The 16058-nt window shown below is 47.4% G+C and overlaps 1 pseudogene; it reads left to right on the top strand.

Annotated features, from left to right (window-relative positions):
* The window catches only part of LOC138526944 (cholesterol 24-hydroxylase-like), a 309525-nt pseudogene extending 301016 nt beyond the window's left edge, over positions 1 to 8509 (top strand).
* Positions 8510 to 16058: the final 7549 nt, after the last annotated feature.

Here is a 16058-nt window from a genome sequence, read left to right as displayed (position 1 = left end):
AAGTAGCACGGTGGATGTAGGACCAGGAAAGGGTAAGCCTTCCGAAGGCTGGCCTGCAAAGTCTTGTGTGCCCAAGTTGATACATGGATCTGGGGTATTGACAGTAGGCAAAGTTGGATTCCAGACAGGTACTGGGTATGTTTCAGGATCTGACTAATGGTCAGGAGTGCCAATGTTCATAGAAGCAGAGTACATTTCAGATCTGGTCACTTCAGTAGAGGCTGTAAGTGGGAGTAAAGGACTGACATCAAGGGCAAGAATGGAACAATCCTTTGACTCAGAGGAATGTCCAGTCAGATGATTACACTTGAACTTTGTTGTAATGGCCGTGTGAGCGATCTGGCCCACTGGAGGAGTCCATTCTTCACTATCTGAACGACAGCCTGTGTTACTGAGGCTAGTAAGTGAATGAGCGGTGTCAAGCTTTAACTGGTATGTATATGCCAAGTTCAGGTCTTCCAACTGCTCTGTATAAGTCTGTATCCTCTTCTGTGTTACCAGTACAGTCTTAATCTTTTAAACTCTAAAGACAGAATGTCGGGTGTTGGACATAGTGTCAGATGGTCTGGTAAATTGTGTCCCTTAGCTAGATTCTTATAATGCAGATAGACAAATTCATCATAGAGATCTTCGGTTTGTCTTTTAAGGCTTAAGAGTTGTTCTTGTAACAGGTATGTTCCATTAGCCAGTTCGACAACTTCGGAATCTGGTGTGGCAGAAAAGCCAGGTGTTACCATCTGAAGACTGACCTTAGAGTTATCGTGGTTAGTAGTTACAAGGGAAGCATTAGGACAACCGATGGTCAGTATTGGTCTTTTGTACCCAGGACTTGCAGCTCTAACTTCAAGATACTGAATGTCTCGTCCTCTTAAATGAGTGGTATCGGTAGTCTGGGGAGGTTGTGTAGCTTGCCAAGCTGATCTTGAGGATGTCGCTTTGGCAATAACGTACTCTGGTTGAGAGTTTGCCACAATGAGTGCAACATCTTTGGTTGAAGCAGTGTCAAAAGAAATGCCAGAAAGCGCATGAGTGTCTTCCACTGGTTGGGCTAACAAAATCTGCAAGAGTTCGTTATCAGGCTGTAGTTCTTCTACAGATAGAGACTGTGGATCATAGTTACAGATGTCATAGTAGTTATGCATAGAAGCGTCAGAGAGCCAGTGAGTGTAGTACTGTGCTTGTAAACCTTTGTTTACTAGGACGAGTCTGTCTTTTAAACTAGGGTTCTTGTTTGCTGTCCTTAGAAAAACTTTAGATCTTTGTAGAGGTTTCTTGAACCGAAAAGAAGGCATCTTTGGTCTGTGTGTGCTTTTCCTGCCTATGGAACAGGAATCTTTTGGGTCTTGCATTCTGTCAAGAATGGCACTCTGTCAGGAGTGGCACAGGGCACCCCGGTAGGGTTTGGGTGGCTGTGCTGAAGTAAGGTAGCAGATAAGCACACACAGCAGGAAGTTCAACAAGAAAGAAGAGTAGGAAACTGTAGCTGGGAGCTAAAAGGGGCAAAAGATACAAAGGTACAAACAAACTGGATTCCCTCTTGGGGTGTATGCTGAAATGGAAAAGAGTGTTCCACGAACCTTAGGAAACTCCAGCCTTCTGCACAGATTGCTATAACAGAGGCCCGCGCTGTATGCTCATGGCTGGGAACAACAGCAGTGGGTGTCTGTAACACTGAAAACGTGACAAGGGAAGGGGCAGAGGTTGCCTGCTGGAAACCAACAGGCAAGCTCTGTACAAAAGGGATTACATAAGACACATGAGAAGACAAGAACAGAAATATCCAGTGAAAAGGAAGTCAAAGAGCAATCTAGCAGAAGGAAATGAAGGAAAGGCAGTTAGACAGAAGTAGATAACCTAAGGTGGAGTAGAGAGGACTCAAGGAAGAGAACAAGGGAGCAGCAGTCAGGAAAACAGAAGGGCTGCAAAGTAGGAAGCAGGTATGTAGTCAAGAGTGGCACTAGGTGCAGGCAAACTGTAGTGGACTGCGGAGGACTGTAGTAGGTTGCAAGGCAGGGAGTCCAGAAGAACAGGACAGAGAGAGATTAGTAGTAGGCGACAGACAGAGAGCCCAAAAGAATAGGGCCGCGAGGCAGGGAGCCCAGAGGAGCAGGGCTGTAGGCAGCTAAGTGTAAAACAGGCTGTAAGGCAGAGGAGTGTAGCAAGGCTCAAAGCAGGGAGCCCAGAGGACAAGGGCTGTAGGTAGCGGAGGGAGCAGGCTGCAAGGAAAGGAGCCCAGAAGAGCAGGGCAGCAGGGAGTGAGCCCAGAGGAGCAGGGCCGCTGACTGTAGAGGGCTGCAGAGGACTGTAGTAGGCTGCAAGGCAGGAAGCCCAGAGGACAAGGGCTGTAGGTAGAAGACAGCGGAGCGTGATCTGCTGCAAGGCAGGGAGCCCCGAAGAGCAGGGCAGCAGGGAGTGAGCCCAGAGGAGCAGGTCCACAGACTGTAGAGGGCTGCAGAGGACTGTATTAGGCTGCAAGGCAGGAAGCCCAGAGGAGAAGGGCTGTAGGTAGAAGGCAGCGGAGCGTGATCGGCTGCAAGGCAGGAAGCCCAGAGGACAAGGGCTGTAGATAGAAGGCAGCGGAGCGTGATCGGCTGCAAGGCAGGGAGCCCTGAAGAGCAGGGCCGCAGGGAGTGAGCCCAGAGGAGCAGGGTCACTGACTGTAGAGGGCTGCAGAGGACTGTAGTAGGCTGCCAGGCTGAGAACCCAGCAGAAAAGGGTAGGTAGCAAGCAGCGGAGTGTGATCGGCTGCAAGGTAGGAAACCCCGAAGGGCAGGCAGGGGCTGGAAAACAGCAAAGCGTGATCAGCTGCAATGTAGAGAGCCCAGCAGGGCAAGGGCAGAGGCTGGAAGGCAGCAGAGCGTGATCAGCTGCAAAGTAGAGAGCCCGGCAGGGCACTGGATCCAAAACAGGGAAATGCAGCAACAGGAACAGTAAACAAAGTAGAGGGTCAAGGCAAACAGGAGCGGGGAGTTCTCAAGATGCAAGACACTGTGCTCCTGCAGGCAGCTGCTTATATACAGCCCTTCCCTGTTCTGAGGCAGGCTAATTGACAGCACCTGTAGGAGCACACCTGAAGACAATCTGCCTCCTCCCTCTCTGGTCCTGAGCAGGTGGAAGCAGCACTGGCCGCTAGGGCTTCTGAGGATTGTGGTCCCAATAACGTTGAATGACAATAGCCAGGAATTCAGGACTGTAGCAAGGTGCATTGTGGTAAATGTAGTTAGTTGAATAAAATAAGAAAGAACCAAAGTCGAGCACATGGAAATGAAAGACCAAGGCGTGAATAGGAGTTGTTCAAAGAGTATTGGGAGGATAAATGAGTACCAAGTAGTCCATGATGGTTGCCAATCCATGTGCCAGCGGCGCGGGCATGACACTTTAACTATGCAAATGTTCTTAACTGCTGAAGGGCTGTGGATGTACTGGTCTCTCTGCTATCCACGGATTGAGAAGCTCAGCCTGCAGGGCGAATGAATCCCTGTTGCAGGAAATTGGTTTAGAAAGCTTGTGATTTCCATTCTTCTAGAGAAATGTAATGTTGGTCGGCATTTACATTTTTTTAAAACATTTTTTTTACCTTTTTACCTTCCATGTGCTTGGATGAATTTAACATGAGTGAAACCTCTGCGTTAAAGTTGGTAGATGAGTTTGTTACTAAATATGTTCTCTTACATTTCTGAATCGTGCAGGAAACGTGCACTTGGTCTAACATTTTGTGTAAAACTAATCTTGGAAATGCTGAATGTATCCTTGTACTCCTAATTCAAAGCACTGCTCAGTTTTGTATGTTTTATTTTATTGCTATGTTCCTGTTAATATTTGCTTACTGTCTTGATTAGCTGCACAGTAAACCTGTTTTCAATAGTAAATCATTTTTTACCCCAAACAAAAAAAATAATATTTGCATTGAGGTCTCTGAGATCAACACACATGCGAATAGAACCATCACCATTCTGGACAATCACAACGGGGTACAGCCATTTGGATGATTCTATCAGCTCTATAATATCCTGTTTGCACAATTTTGTGAGTTATTCCTGTAGTGCAGCCTTGGTGCTGATGGGGATGTTCCTCACTTCATGTGAAATTGCTTTTGCTCCCCTTTTTAACACAATCCGGTGTCTGAATCCCCTGAACTTCCCAATGTCATTCTTAAATGCATAGGAAAACCACTCCACCAACCCGTCTTTGGAAGAGAATTCTTGACCTGTGACTGGGTGCATTTTGAGTCGCAAACAGCCTTCTCATGCCAACCCATGACAGATGATCCCTTCTGGGCAACACACAGCTTACAAAACGTGCCCACATTTCCAAACTTGAGATGGACCCACATGAAACCTAATATCTCAATGGGACTCTGACCATAACCTGTGGCTCTTACATGGGAAGGTTTCAACTCGCACAAGGATCCATCTAATTCCTTTTGATAAGTGAGGACATCTACCATGGTACAGGGTGAACCAGTGTCCACCATCACTTCCAGTAGTATCTTGTCCACTTCTACTTTCTCCCAAGGTCCCTTTTTCCTGGATGCATTTAGTGAGAGAATGCATATTGGACCTTCCTCCACTGGGTCTGTGATGGCGAGCAGCCGGTTGGGTCCTCTAATTTCCTCTAGGGCTTTTATACTGCATCTCCCTTTGGCCTTGGAATTCCTGCATACTCTCCCATAATGTCAGATGACACCACTTTTGTAGCATTTTGCGTTCACAGCCGGGCATTCTGTTTGTTATTGTAATGCCTGGTACGTCCGCACCTGTAACATTCCAATTGGGGTTGTGTACCCGCAAACTGTGTGCCCCTCTACTTATCATAGGGATTCATCCTACGCCTTGTCGCATGAATGGAATTTCTCCTCACTAGTGCAATGGTCGCATCATCTGTGTCGCTGCCGACCTCCTATATCTTCTTTACTTCGGTAGTACTAGACACGTATTGCAGAGCTTTCATGCATTTCTATCCTAGCTCAATTGTCCTTGCCAAATCGATAGCCTGCTCCAATGTGGGGTCTTTGGCTTGCCACAGTCTTTGTTGAATCTGTGGATCTGCGGTATGTAGGACGAGCTGATCTCTGATATATTCATCGGCAACACCAGTGAACTTGCACAATGCAATGAGGCCCCTCAGTGCAGCAATATAGTTGTCTACAGATTCACTTTGGTTGTGTTTCCTTGAAAAGAAGTAAAATCTTTTGAGCACCACATAAGTCTTATTTCCTAAATGCTTTTCGAGCTTTGCCAGTGCTCCTTCATATTTCTTGTCGCCCCGATGGGCCGGAGTCTCCTGCCACTTCACAAGATAGTTTCAGGAAGAGTGTGAAATAGCCTCTGCACCTAAACAGTTCAATATCGATACCTCCTTTAAATCACCACTGAACTTGCTACCTCCTATGGCACGCAAATATACTTGGAATGAATCCACCCACTGCTCCCATGGTATGAGGGGATCTGCAGGGGAGGCAAGGAATGCACAAGGGGCAGGCACACTTTGCATGGTGTTAAGATGTGACATTTGATGGCAATCAGTTCTATATCTTTCTAATGGGTTGCACTGCACGCGTCAGCAGTGTCCCCTATGGTCATTTGCAGGCTGCATTGTACCTTTCTGCAAGGTTTCCTGCTGTAATTGCTTATCTTATCATTAAGTTTCCATAGTGGTTGACCTTATGGGGAGCGCTCTGCTTGTACAGTGAGTTTTAGTGCATTAAACTGTCCCCAGAGATTAAAATACACGTTCTCTATAACGCGATCTTCGTGCCTTCCAAACCTTTGTTGCTTAGGGGATGGTGATCAACAATATGCCTCCCGCATAGAGGGATATTTAGAGGTCCCTTCCTCTAGCTTGCATGAGATTGGTTCCACTTCTGAGGAGAGCTTGCGCGGGTACCAAAGTTTGAAGAGGGGGTAGCGCCGCTCTCTCCCCGTGGCCGCTCTGTGTGGGTGCACCAACGGGGCACATGAAAGGCACACCGGCTCGGTCGCTCTACAGGAGTCTTCCTCCTACCGCTGCTCTGCAGGTGGATTCTCCGGCAGCTCCTTGTCACCAATTGTTGTAGCAAAAGATGCCAGGAGACGTAGGTATGGAGAAGAGGTAGGTTTATTGGTACACAATATCCCCAAAGCACCGGGTAGCAGTGCCCTCTCAAACTACAGCACAACGGTCTCACTCCCTGCCATTCTAGAACCAGCGGGTTCCAGAACTCCACGGAGTGACATCACGGGATGCGTAAAGAAACACCATAACAAGCAGTCAGAACATTCTCAATCAATTCTTCAGACCCCTGGGCTCTAGTGGAGAAATAATACTTTTGCAAAATGATGCTAACCTTTTTTTCGTAGTGCAGATCCATCTTCTTTAATATCTCTTCCTATCGACTAAGTACATCCTTACCTTCCCCAGCACCCGAAGCTGATGGCTGCATGTCCAGAAGACTCTTCTAAATGCGCCTGCCCTCATGACCCAAGGAGGCTTTACGCCGCTCAATGCTGTAAGTGGGGCCCTGGATTGCTAATACATATTCAAGAAAATCCTCTTTCCAAGAACTCCACTTGACAGCTGTTTCCTACGGAGTCGGAAGGAATTGTGCAGCAAGTTGTTCATTGTGGTAATCCAGGCAGAGGCAAACAATCCAGGAGACGGCTTAGGCCAATTCAGTACCAACACCCCCAGAATGGAGCAGGAGCCAACAGAACGCCTTGTCAAGTAATAATCACAAAGTGAAGACAAACTGAAAAAAAATCAATCACTTGCACATGCAAAGGGGACCAGCAGTAATGGAAGGGCAGGAGGACCTCAGGATCCAAAGAGCTTGTTGCCAAATCTATTAAATTGAAGAAAACTTAATCTAGGTAGGAGTGCATCAGCTTTATTTAAGTACAGAAGTACAAGGCCCTGCTGCAACAGTCTTGTATAACTGACAATCCATCAGGAGGTGGGTTGCTTTATCTCCTAGTTAGAACCCCCATCCAAGATGCCATATACTAGGTAACAGTGAAAGAAATTCCAGGCTGCCTGGTGACAAAATACACTTCTGATGCGATGACATTCTAAGTTGCCTGACAACTTAGTAAACACTTGCAGCAACCCAAAAGATGCAGCTCATTTAAATTATGCTGTCACCACTCTATACGTGCAAATATACAAAGGCAACTATGTACAAACTTACATATTCATATATCAAGACACACCTAACAATTATCTATTAATAGGAGGGATAATGATGCTGTCTATAGTATTTTATTGTTGCGGTTTTTACATTTTGTACACTGTAACAATGGATACTCATTAATTAATTATGTTAATTATATTTACTGTATTGTTAAAAGTTGTTTATTGTGAATGGTATGATGTACACCTAAAACGCAAATAAACAATTTATTTAAAAAAGTGACCTGCACTTTTCAAGGAGGCTGGCCAGCAGCGTAAAAGATGCACTGGCCAGCTCCCTTGCAGACATTAGTCTTGGGAGTGTTAATGTATTAAAGGCTCCCAGCACCTAGGCGGGTTCAGGAAATGCTGTTGACAGTAATATGCCCTTCAACGGTCCGTCATTGTGCAATGCGAAACAATAAACAAAAACATTTTTATGGGCCAAGAGTATATATAGCTCGGAGCCAACTCGCTCACCTTGGGAACAAAATGCCATGCAACATGGATTCGTTATCCGGTCCCGTGCTTTTAAACTGGAGGATATTAATGATCAGTTACTGACTGAATGACTTTAACCCTCTTTGGGGGATAGAAATGCAAGTGTGAGCCTAGCGGTTCATACTTAAAAAGGTAATGCATGACGGGGTCAGGAATGACCCTGTTATTGAATCCACACCCCCTGCACCAGTTCTGAACAGTTGCAGGAGGTTAGGTTTTTTGCTTTTTCAATGCACATCTAATTCACAATGCAAATTGAAGTGCAGTGAAACGAAGCGCCCCCCTCCCCCCTCCAACCGCTTTACTTGCACAAATGTGGTGGGGAAAGTGCATCTGAATCTGTGCATTTGTGGCTCCTTTTGTGCATAGGGCACATTTTAATAAAAACAAATAAATTGGGATACTCATGAGCCACTTATGCCTTGTGTAAAATTCCAGTTTTGCATTTACATCATGACACATGAAAGGAGGCACCCTCCGTTCTGTCTAACTTCTGCCTTCTTTCCCCAGATGGAGGCTAAAGTGGGGATGGCAAAACTCTTGCAAAGATATTCCTTTGAACTGGTGGCTGGACAGAGCTTCAAGATATTGGACACTGGATCTCTTAGGCCCCTGGATGGTGTCATCTGCAGGATCACCTCAAGAAGAAACACACAGACATCAAAATAACCATCATTTCTACCGTCATTTTTGTGCATTTAAATAATGGTGTTCACATGACTATACAGTCTACAAATGCACGTTTTCTGTTATTCTTTGTAAAACGACCTAAACAAGCAGAGTGATATTTTATTATTTACTTTATTCCAACCTCCCTACCATGAAACCAATCTTTTGTTCAAAACTCCACCTGAAAAGTTATCAAAAGACTTATGGTAAAATTAAGCCAAATGTATTAAAATAAATGCCAAATGTCAAATCCAATCATTAACTAATTGAAGCTCTAAAACACCGTGATGATAACTAATCTGGATATAGACCTGACAGGGGGCTGGAGGTAGGATTTGGGAGGGCGTAGCCCTATCCTTGTTGCGGGAATTCTTCATCAACAGATGAAAGAGATCTACGGCTCTTGCTGGGATTACTACCATATGATTTCACCAAAAACAACATGTAACACTAAATTCCTTTTACTCAACCACCTGGCGTGTTCATTGTGGAGTACTACAAATTTCGACTACTACACGAATACACAAATAGCCTTTAATATCTCAATAAAATCCACCAGACACGAGAAGCAGTTGAACTACGGGGAAGCACAATCCGGATGCTAGTGGGGTCAGCCGAGCCACATCGCACCAGAGAATCTAAGAAAGAAATATTACGCTGGGAGCCAAGTAGAGCGAGTGCTCCCTTGCAGGAATCTGCACAATAGAGGAATTGGAGAAGGTTGGGAATGAGGTCTGAGCTATAAGCGAGACCCTTACCAGTGATGATCTGTAAGTGTTCTTGGGGACCCAAAGTCTAGGGCTTGCAGAGGACTGGAGCCCAAGCAATCACCAAATGTATGGCATAAAAAGAGCTGCAGGTGGGCGTTGGTGAACCCAAGTCCAATCTCGACCTCAGAGGGGTCGAAGTGTGTGTGTGTCCCATGCATCAGCATCAACCGTGCCTGGTGGGATCAGTGTGACTGTAGACTCAAAAATGGGCACAGGACAGACGGGTGAGAAATGGACTACCATCAAAAGGTAAGTGGCAAAAGCTTAGCAGGGACATCATATAGAAGCAACCATCAGGGGGGCTTCTCCAAGCCCTGCATCTGGAAAATGGTGAGTGACTATGTGAACTTTAGGGAAGGTCTATCCTCAACTAGAACTGTGAGTGACGGTGCATAATAACACCAGGAGAAGGCGCCCAACCATAAGAGGAGACATTCCCAGTGCAGGGATCAGGTCCATGGTCCTATCCGTCCTATCAGCAGTCTGGAACTAGACCTCTCACATATTTTGGTCGCCCTGTTTGCCCTGTTAAAAGGCGCTCTCTGTGCATCACTGTGGTTGTAAAATTGCAGGAGCCGTGCTCAACAATAGAACAGTGGTCACACAAATACTAATGGTATCCATAATTAGTCACTCATGAGCACTACACATTGTTATTAGACGAATGGTAAAAAGCAGCAACATTTCTGCTGTGACAGTATGGTTATGTGGTGACTGCATACTGGTGAGGGGGCTGCAGTCGAGATCTCCTGTGTTCTGCCCAGTCCTGTGCATGGTGCTGTATCATATAGCACCGCATAGATATTGTACCCACTTTGTTCCCAGACTTCCCCTGCACACAGTTTTATTGCACAGTGTGCAGGTGATGAGATAGTGTAACTTGTTTCCTTGTAGTATGAAGAACTTCGACACTTTGGACTTTCTCAATGGAGCAAGAAGGCATGTCCCTCTCTGCTCTTCTAGATGCTAAGAAGTTGTTGAGAGTGGCAGGGGTGGTCCTGTGGCTGCCAGACACAGATGTTTAGCACTTTCAGATCTGACACGCTGTCCTTGAAAAACCCTGAACAAAGGTGGTAAAATGTAGCATTATAATTCCTTCCAATTCCTGTAAGTGTGACATGAAGATCCTCCTTTTCCTCCTATCTATCACTGGTTTCCACAATCGCATGTTGCAACCTGGACTCAGATGAGACGGCAACTCTATCTTTGATGTCTTCATCATCATCATCATCTTTTACACCATTGTCAGTGGATGTGGGTGGTGGGAATGGAGATCAGGAGGATCCCACATCCTGCCCCTCTGTACTTGTTTCTCTCAACTTGTGAGTAGGTACAAGCTGTAACTCCTCTTTACATTGCAAACTCACTTACAGCCCCTGGATGCTATTTGCTAGTTCTAAAAGAATTATGCAAGGTTGTCAATGCTATGATTTATAGCCACCAAAATTAATTGCCTCCCATCAGCACGGAATTATCAGACTTTTTCTAAGCAATCAACAAGCATTTTCTCTGGTCACTGCACTGATTTACAGCAGCTCAATGCATCTCCTCCTGCCCAGCAAGAATTATGATAGTTTTCCTAAACAAGCAACACGTATTTTTTCTGGCCAAAAAACAATGGTACACTTGCACTGAATATAAGTCCTCCTGCCAAACATGAATATAACACTCTTTTCCTGCAACTAGTATTTACTCACACTATTAAAAGATGACATGCTCACTCACAGCCACTGAATATAATCTCCTGACTACCGTGGATTATAAGACTTGTTCTGCACAGGAAACAAGCATTTCTCTGACCACAAAAAGATGACACACTACGTTACAGCCACTGAATGCCCTCTGTTGCCTCGATTTGTTATTCACAATTTGAAAAGCAACAAGTATTTGGTGTGACCTCAAATTGATAGCACACTTCTTTACAGCCACTGAATATAGTCTCCTCTGGCCTATCAACAATTTAAATACTTTTCATACACAAGAAACAATGATTTCCTCAGGCAATAAAAGATACCACACTCAATTTCAGCTGCTGTAGGAAATATCCTCCCTGCCTACTAAGAATTGTAAGACTTTCTGCAACTGGTATTTTTTCTTGCCTCGAAATGAGGACAAACTTACTTATAGTCACTACATATAAGCTCCTCTTATACCTACCAAGTAATGTAAGACTTTTCTCCACAACTAGCAACTCCTCTGGGTACAATATGATGACACTCTGTTATTGTTGTCACATGCCAAATTAGTGGGAGCACATACAGGCCAACAGAGGGTTACGTTTTTTAACGCTTTTATTTACAAATAACATAAATGTTTGTATAACTCGCCTCAAAGTAAATTGTGATTAAACAAAAGTGTCTCTTCACATCCCGGTGTGGGCGGATCCTTGCCCAGTTTCCAAAGTCCAGGAGATTACTCTTGCATTGTCTTCACGTTGCAAATGTTCAGCCTCCTGAGCTCCCTTGTCAAGAGTGTACCACTAAAGGCTGTCCAGGTCCACAGTTCTCATACAGCTTGCAATCTGATGGTCTCCTCCACGGGTCTGAGGTCCTGGCATAGCTTCTCCCACAGTGGTCCACTTTTTTTGGGGTCTCAGTCCTGGGATCTGGGTATCCCCTGTCTTGCCTGATCGCAGGGAGACTGACAACCTGACTGTCCCTGCAATAAGTTCCCTGTCCCCAGGTGAAGTTGCACATATCCTACCTCCTTACATAAGTCTTCCCTGAACCAACCTAGTCCACTGTAACTTGCCTGTCCTTTCTTACTGGTAGTGGTACCTGTTCTCCCCTCACCTCCTCAGGTATTTCCGCTTTATCACCCCTCAGGTTTTCCTTCATCTTCCTTCCCAGATTTTATTAAAAGATAGTGTTGTGGCCTCAAAGGATGACAGGACGCTTGGAGAGGTTCTAACTGGCTTTATTGCCTGATATGACAATTAACTGCAACTGACCATGCAAGGGGGCAGGGCATGTACTCACAGTCTCAGGCTGGGTTTCCCCAGTTACTTCACTGGGGGCAAGGTGTGCATGGACTGCACGCTGTAACTTCCAGTGCCCCCATGAGGCCTCCTGTGGCATTGGACTTATGCCCTGGAAGTGGTAGTCAACAGGTTAACAGGCTTCCTGTTATAAGGCTCCACATATGGAGCAGCGCTCGCCAGTGCGACTGGTCTTGTCACTGCCAGCCTCTCTCTGGCGCCAAACGCTTCTCGCGGAGTGCGGGCTCTTGAGATCCTGTTTGGCCGAGATCTGGCGAGACCTCGCTCCCGCGATCACGTGATGTCCCCACACACCTCCTTTGCTGGGAAAAGGATGGACGGTCACTCCATGACAAAGTCTGCAAACTTGCTGGGTTTCCTGTTCTCTCTCTGTGGTCTGCTTTGATCTGGATGCGGGGCAGGGGTGTGAGAGTACTCTTGGGGAGGTGCGGGTGATTCAAGTTCTCCTTGCTTTGCCCTGCTCTGTAACTCCCTGAGTAGGGCTGGGGAGTTGCTCCTGGAGACTTCGCTGCCGCAGGTTGACTCCGAGGGACCTCTTTCCGACTGGCGATGGCTTTCAGATTGTTCTTGTTGGTTTTGATCTTCTCCGGTCTCCCAGTGTGGCTGTTCCATGGATTCCTTCCTGCGGTACATTGCCACTCTCTCTAGATTCCATTTTCTTCCGTCACTGGTGCAGATGTGGTTTGACCCTTTGGCAACAACCTCTATGGGACTGCTGTACCTGGAACCAGTCACCATGTCTTTGTGGGGAAGATGAATTTTGACCAAGTCGCCTCTGTTGACTGCTGTGTGTTGAGCAGCCCGCCGCGTGTCTCCTTGAGCCTTCATGGCTTCCTTGTTCCGCTGCATGCGAAAGACTACGTCTCCCATGTCTACGTCTTCGTCAGCCCTCACTTGATGGAGCCAAGGGGGTACCAATGTGGATGCTGCCCTTCTCCCCCTCAGCAGATGGAATGGTGACACGCCAGTGACTGCGTTAGGGGTGATGCGGTGGGCCGCGACGGCCTCCTTGACAGTCTTGTATGGGTTGTGGCCCGAGGCATGCGCTAGTTGCAGCGCTCCTTTGATGAAGCGGTTCGCCCGCTCGACCAGGCCGTTGGCCTGTGGGTGGTAGAGACTTGCTCTTCGCTGTCGAATATTGTTGAGTCTGAGGAATTTCTCCATTTCTCGAGAGACCAACTGGACACCATTGTCCGTCACAATTTCCTCCAGGAGGCCTTCACGCTGGAATATGGCGGTGAATGCTTCAATGACTGTGTTTGTGGTGATGTCCGAAGTGAAATCGACTTCGACCCATTTTGAGAAATAGTCGACTGTGACAATCCCGTATTTATGTTCTGGAGGCATGCTGTCCAGGGGGCCGATGAAGTCCAAGCCTAGTTTGTGCCAAACTCCCTTGGGGATCTCGGTGGGCAACATGGGGGCTTGTCTCACAGACTGGCGCTTGTCGCTGTTTGTGCATTCATGGCATCTTTCAACCATTTGTCGTATGTCCTGATCCATGCCTGGCCACCAGTATGCGTCGCGAATCCTGCGCCTGGTCATGTTGCACCCCAGATGGCCTGAATGCGCTCTGCACAGTACTACTTTGCGAATTCCACCGGGCGGGATCACTTGGTCGCCTCTCAGAATGAGACCGTTCATGGCAGTGATTTCGTACTTCACCTTCCAGTAGGGACGTAGGCCTTCGGGAATCGCTTTTTCATCAGGCCAACCTTCGCGGGCCCAGGCTGCCACGCGCAATAGGGCATCATCCTGCTCGAATTCCTCCTGCCAATGGCGCTCACTCAGGTCCATGTATCCGCCATTCCTCAAGTCGCCTATGGAGGCTACGACACATTCGTCTTCTAGGAATGTGGTCCCAGGGGTGTTTTGGTTCAAGAGCCTGGACATGCAGTCCGCTTGTGCATTTTTCCAGCCGGCAATGTGGGCTATCTCGTATGTATACTCTTGAAGTTTTGTGGCGATCCTGGCCAGTCTCGGGATAGCGGTCTTGGTGCCGCCTGGGCTTAACATGTGGATGAGGGGTTTGTGGTCGGTGACCAATTTAAATTTTGTGCCCCAAACGTAAAATCTGAAGTAGTCGATGGCCCAGGCACAGGCCAGCATTTCTTTCTCTACGGTGGAGTATTTCGTCTCCGCTAATGATAGTGCTTTAGATGCAAATGCCACAATGTTTTCAGTGTCGCCCCTTTTCTGGGTTAGGGTAGCCCCCAGTCCATACGCGCTGGCATCCGTGGTGATGCAGGTGTCCCATTCAGGGTTGAAGGGTTTCAGGCATGGTGCGTGCATAATCCTACTTTTGATTTTTGAAAAGGCTCCGTCTTGCTCTGGGCCCCAGGAGTATGTTGCACCTTTCTTCAAAAGTTCCCTCATGTGAGACGTGGTTTCGGAGAACCTTGGGACAAATTTTGCATAGTACTCCGCCAGGCCCAGGAATGAGCAGAGTTCTTCTCTGGACATCGGGGCCGGGGCGTCTGCTATGGCTTCCATAAGGTTCTTCTTGGGACTCACCCCTTCGCTCGAGATACAGTATCCAAGGTATTCCACCTTGCTCGCCCGGAAGACACATTTCTCGTGGCGAAGATGCACGCCTGCCTCTTGAAGCTTGCTCAGGACAGCCCTGAGTGCTCTGTCATGGGTCTCATTGTCCTTGGCATACACAAGGATGTCGTCCTGAAGGAATGACATGTTTGTGAGTCCTTTAAGTAGGGAATTCATCATTCTCTGAAATGCGGACGCTGCCGAGGACAGCCCAAACGGCATACAGGTGTATTGAAAAGTGCCGAAAGGAGTGATGAACGCCATAAGGGGGCGTGAAGACTTGTGTAATGGAATTTGGTGATAGGCATCTCGCATGGCTAACTTCGAGAAGATTGCTGCTTCTTTCATCATTAGGACAATTTTGCTGATACTGGGGAGCGGGAAGCTGTCGGTGACGACCTCTAGATTCAGACTTCTCAGGTCGATGCATATTCTGAGGTCATTGCTGGATTTCTTCTTGACTAAAACCACGAGGCTCAGCCACTCTGAGGATTCCACTGTCTCAATGGTCCCTTCTTCGACCATCTTCCAGAGATGGGCATCCAACGCAGGTCTCGCCGTGGCAGGCACCGGTCTAACTTTGTGTTTCACAGGTACCGCATTGGGTTTCAAACGAATCTTGTGAACAAAGTTTCTCACTTTCCCCGGTCTCTCGGAAAACAGGTCTGGGAACATCTCCTTGTAGTCTTGCGCTGCTCCTGAGGAGACCATAAGTACCTGTTCCGGAGTGCTGGGATCTAGTTTGATGCTAGGTCTGTGTTGATCGTCCCATCCGAGCACAGCTGGACCTTTGGGTGAGAAGTACACCTTGGTGGTGGTGGTTCTCCCTTTGAATTCAATTTGGGCTCTGATGTACCCCAGTAGGTCGACGGTTGCACCGCCGAAGAACGTCGGTTTCTGCTTGGTCGACATGATTTCCACTTTTGCTTGTCCCATCATCTCCTTGTACATGTCGATGGGGAGGATTGTGAGGTCCGATCCTGAGTCTGCCATGACATGCGCTTGCATGCCGTCCACTTTGATGGTGCAGTGGGGCTTTTCTCTCCTGGCGTGAAGGGCATTTACCATGACGACCATGGGTCTGTCCTGTAGCTCGTCATCGTCGCTTGAGGCATGGTCACCATCGACGCGGGAGCTAGTTCTTTCCCGCCACGTGCATGCCGGGGCCACATGGCCGATGCGGCCGCACTTGGAGCACTCCTCATTCCTGGCGGGGCAGTCACGATCATTTGCCATATGCTTGGTGCTGGCACATCTGTAGCATTTCGGCACCTCCCTTTGCTTGGGACCTTTTTCCCTGGGAGTGTCGCGGGGCTGCTTCTCTCTGCGCCCTCTCCATTGCAGCACTGCAAGCTCGGGTACAGGTGGATGACTTCCCGCCCCTTTGCGCCTGCTGGAGGTTTCTTCTTCCGCCCTGGCAATTTGGATGG

Source organism: Ambystoma mexicanum, chromosome 14 (assembly GCF_040938575.1).
Source record: "Ambystoma mexicanum isolate Mex_15411 chromosome 14, UKY_AmexF1_1, whole genome shotgun sequence".
Taxonomy (NCBI): domain Eukaryota; kingdom Metazoa; phylum Chordata; class Amphibia; order Caudata; family Ambystomatidae; genus Ambystoma; species Ambystoma mexicanum.
The sequence above is the reverse complement of the archived record's forward strand: the minus strand, read 5'-3'. Positions and strand labels throughout refer to the sequence as shown.